Source organism: Chaetura pelagica, unplaced genomic scaffold, assembly GCF_000747805.2.
Source record: "Chaetura pelagica isolate M959 unplaced genomic scaffold, ChaPel_1.0 scaffold417, whole genome shotgun sequence".
In the NCBI taxonomy this organism is placed as follows: Eukaryota; Metazoa; Chordata; class Aves; order Apodiformes; family Apodidae; genus Chaetura; species Chaetura pelagica.
Genome location: NW_009953966.1, coordinates 404256 through 408821, shown reverse-complemented (window position 1 = coordinate 408821; position 4566 = coordinate 404256). Strand labels below are relative to the sequence as shown.

The following is a 4566-nucleotide window of genomic DNA, read 5'->3' as shown; positions in this document are numbered from 1 at the left end:
AAAAATATAAGTTAAAAAATCTTTGTAATTTTTTTTTTTTTTTTTTTTTTTTTTGTGGGGGGGGACAGACCAAGTCAAGTTATACAAGTGCAGTGTTTTATGTTCTAGGCTTGTCTTGGATTGTTTTTGTGGCACATATATTACTATTAAAAGCAACCTCTCTCATATTTAACACCTTTTGTGTTTTGAAATTATACAGCATGTTCCCTGTTGAGAATAATTATTATTTCTGTAAATAGTATTCAGAGTGAAGGAAAGCATTTCATAATGTGCTTTAGACCCTAATGTCTCTGGGGACCAAGTATATTATAAAGTTCTATTGGAGAGGAGAAAATTTAAATTAATGCTGAAAATATTTGACTGAAATGAGATCCCAATTTCTTCATGCGGTACAGTTTCACTTCCAGTTAACCCTTTTGTGGCATATGCCTGAGAAATTCCTGTGTAAACTTTGGAGAAATTTGGTACTAAAGGGTGGCTGGAAAAACAGCAGTATGATTTTTAGGCACTCTGAAAGCCTCTTTAGAGGAAAGGGAAGTTCCCAAATGGTTAGGACTTTATAGTTTGATTTCCAGACCTGCCAAGCTTCTCCATTTTAATTTGCGGATTTTTTTTTTGTAAGCATGTGTCTACAGATAGAAATCTTGCCTTCTGGAATGAAGAATGTTTTACTTTTTTCTCCTTATATAACAAATGGTAGACACTGTGCACACTGTGTTCAGGGAGAGATGCATGTTAGTCATGATGAACAAGAACTTTTTGCTACCAAGTACAGTGGGGACAAAAATGAACAAATGTTCAGTCTCCTTCCAAGCAGCAGAAAAATAATACCAAAATGATTGGTTTTAATTTATGAAAAGGCTTAAAGTAGCTCTCAAAATAACTTAATACTTTATCTGAAATATTATTGTCCTGAAGCCTAGTTTTTACCTTCATTAAGATTTAGAGGGTACAAGAAAGATCAGTGCTAACTTATATTAGGTAGAACTCTTCCAATCCAGCCTGCCAAGTTGTCTGCAGGTTTCCTTATGCCACTTTCTAGGGAGGAAGAGGAAGAAGAGGGAAAAGAAGGTTGAAAAGGAGAAGGCTAACAGCAACCGGCTCCTGGTGCAGGGGAAAATGGTGGAATGAAGTTTGAGGGTCTCATCCCTCACATTTCCAATCTGGAAAATACAATTATGATGACAAGAAATGAAGATGGGAATGAAACATCCCTTCCTAATCCCTGTAGATACAAACCCATATATTTGTTTTTTTTCAGGGATGGGAGCAATGTGGGAATGAGCCCTGGAAACCTACAGGGTGACACATGCTTCTAGAGGCACAGCTCTGCCTTTAGTTCAGTTAATGCTAACTATCTGTCAGAGATCATAGAGGGGAGGAGGCAAAAAAGAAGGCAGAAAAGAGAAATTACTGGCCCATTGACCAGACATTGCAGCCAGTGCCTTTCTTCCAGGTGGAATTGGCTTATTCAAGTACCATTTGACATACATTCAGAAAATACTAAAAACTTTGCCATACTGGTTTCCTCCCTCTCTGATCCTTTACCAGCAAGGAAAACAGTATTTGAAAGAGCAGCACTGTATTATCACTTCAATAAGAACAACAACAAAAATCACTGTAACCTGACACAAATTCTTTGTCTTTCAGGGTACTGAGGCTATTCTAAGTATTGAAGTACAAATAACATGTAAGAGCTCAGAGGAAAATCTGGTCTTTTTTTTTTTTTTTTTTTTTTCAGAATGCTTCCTGTATATGCCTAGTAGCATTTATTTCTATTCAGTTGCACAATGTCCCAGTTCACCTGCTGTGTAGATGCATATTTTGCTTCGCAATGAAGAGAAAGTATTTTTAAAATGAGGCAATGTCATTGTGAAACCACAGTGATTGACACTGGTGTACTGGAAGGTGTTGGGACTGAAAAGAGCTCATGAGTTGTTGTTTTTTACCACATGTTATTAAGCTTTACATTAAAATCCCCTACAGAGGCATGAGTTCTGACAGCCTGGGCTTCATGAGGCACAGAGCTTTTTCTAGTTGATATTTCCCACTACATTTCTGTAGGTTTTTTAGCCTGGGTTCATCAATGATAGTTATAACTTTAATCATTCAAAATTAGTCTTACTGAGTTAGAGAGACTCTTAGCTTCCATGATTAATATGTAATTAAGTGCTTTTCAGAACCAGCCTCTGTGCCTGGCCTTCTCATACATTGAAATGTACTATTTGATGTTAGGGTTTTACAACTGCTTTTTTCCTGGGAAGTTGCTTTAAACAAGGAGGGCAAAACTGCTTATTATTTACTGCCCTCTCTCTTACCAGGTAGGGATTAATTAAGTTGTAGTAATCCTAGCAACTGGCTGTTGCCTTTGTGTATTAAAGCTGATTTTAAAGCTTGTGCAAGCAAATGTATTATCTGCTTTCTCCTTGAGATGCAGACTTTGCTGAATTCAGCTAATGTCTTGGAGAATACTTTTTTTTTTTTTTCATTCACATTTCTCCCAATTTCCATCACTTTCCCCAGTTACAAATTTGAAAAAGAACATCTAGACTTTTCTTCCTGCATAAATTCCTTCTGGCAATATTAGTACTGTGGTCCAAATTAATTTTTAATGAAAAGATTTGATTATAACTTTTAAGAGGTGAGTATAGGGATGATCCTCCACTTTTAAATGTCCCTGTCGTGTAAAGGGAGGGATGGAAATGCGTTGGTGTCTGAATTTGCATTGGGATAACTTTGTGGGCTTTTTAGGTGTGCAGTCCGGGGGAGAAATTAATGGTAAGCACTGACTACATCTGTTTCCTTCTCCCAATCTTCTGGCTGATTATTTTGGAAGATACTAAGAACAGGGCTGCACAGGCTCTGTCCAGGTGAATGGGGATACTGACTACTCTGTCCTGTCTTCTTTTTATTTGTCCCAGAAACAGCCATTTCATAAGTGGGTGTTATTTCTTGTGTTCAGACAGAAATGTGCATTATTTACTTTTTGCCCATTATGAATAACTCATTCTCAGCTACTGGGTTTTTCCTTTTCACAGCATAGATTTTTTTTTTTTTAGCTAAGCCAGTGCTGGTTTTAAGTTACCTGGATACTTCATTCTGTGGATTTACAGCTTCACTGTTCTTTCTGCAGGGAAAGCAGCTTCCAGCAGAGGCAGGAGATGGATATTTAAGCTGATCTCATTCAAAGCCATTCTTCTGTGTTAAAACAGAAGTCATACTAAAACCACTTTTCTCTAAACTCAAGGCAGAACTTCCTCATGTTGGAGGTAAACATCTTTCCTACAGAAAGAAACAGTTTGTAATTAAACTCAGCTGCAAAGTCTCTTCCTTCAGGTTTACTTTTATCTGCCAGATCATTAAATAGAGATTAAATTAGCAGATATGAATCTTTACATTAGCCAAAAAAAAGAAAAATAAATCAAAAAGCAAAAAAAGCTGTTTTACTTTTCAAAGCATAAACCTGGTACAGTGGCCAAAATTTACAGAAGCATTGTCAAATGACAGTTTCATGTTAATAACAGTGCAATGCAGCACATGGGAAGAACTACAGGCTGCTTTACATTAATGCCTTTTCTAAGGTTTAAGTTTAGTCAGCAAGTTTATCTTTTGAGAGTGTCTTTCAAGTTGTTTCTTCTGCCAGTATATGCTATGAATGTCATTTTAATTGTGTGTTGGTTTGTTTTTTTCATTCAGAGAAGTAATTTTACGTCACTGCATATTAAAAGGAATCCAGTAAGGTGATTTTTTTTTTTTTTTTTGTAAAAGGAACTTTCAAATAATTTTGTGTTTCAGACCTAAATCTGAACCCCTGGGGATTGTCGATTGATTTAGCTCAGTGTTTCTCAAACTGTGGGGAGAAACATAGTTCAAAAAGGACTGTGGAATGCTTAATTAGAGAAAAGAAAGTGACACATCTCTTCTGCCATGTGTGTGGACTAAGAATAGCTGTAGTTTTTGCAGGTGTCATCACTAGTAATAGCAGTATAGCAATACAGTCCTACCATCACAAATCTGAATGTATGCAATATTAGTGAGCACCAGTATCATTCAAGTGGTGAAGAAGAAAGAGGTATTGATGTAACAGAGGGTGTACCATGAAGTGTTGCTCCCTGCACTTAGTTTTGGCTCCAGACTCTGATTCCCTCAAAATCAAGGGGTTTAGTGGTGAGGGCATGAAGGAGGAAGAATGCCTCCTTCCCACAAACCAGCAAAAATATATGAACTCTTATCCAAGAAGTGTAGTCATATTGTAGTAGTTGGTGCTGCTGATTGTTTTTTGGTATGAATATCGTGATTATTTCCAATGCTATTGCATATCATGAGTTTAAAGTGGCTCAGGGAAATGTCAGTGCCTTTAACAGCTGACAAGATCTCGGTTTCTTGAAGACAGAGGACTAGGAAGAAGCTTGGGGTGGGATGGAATCTTACACTGACTTAAGTGTTCCCTGCCTGTGGATTTGCTAGCAGTAGCTCCTTTTCCAACAGGTCAGAGAAAGGGCTTGTTCTTGAAGCTGGCCACTGCAGCTGTGTGTCAACCCTTACACAGAGAAGACTTTGGTTCCT

At 37.4% G+C, this 4566-nt stretch overlaps 1 protein-coding gene across 2 annotated transcripts in view; it reads left to right on the top strand.

The window, feature by feature from the left end:
• ELMO1 (engulfment and cell motility 1) overlaps positions 1-4566 on the top strand; it is a 268680-nt gene that overhangs the window by 799 nt on the left and 263315 nt on the right. The window lies entirely within an intron of this gene.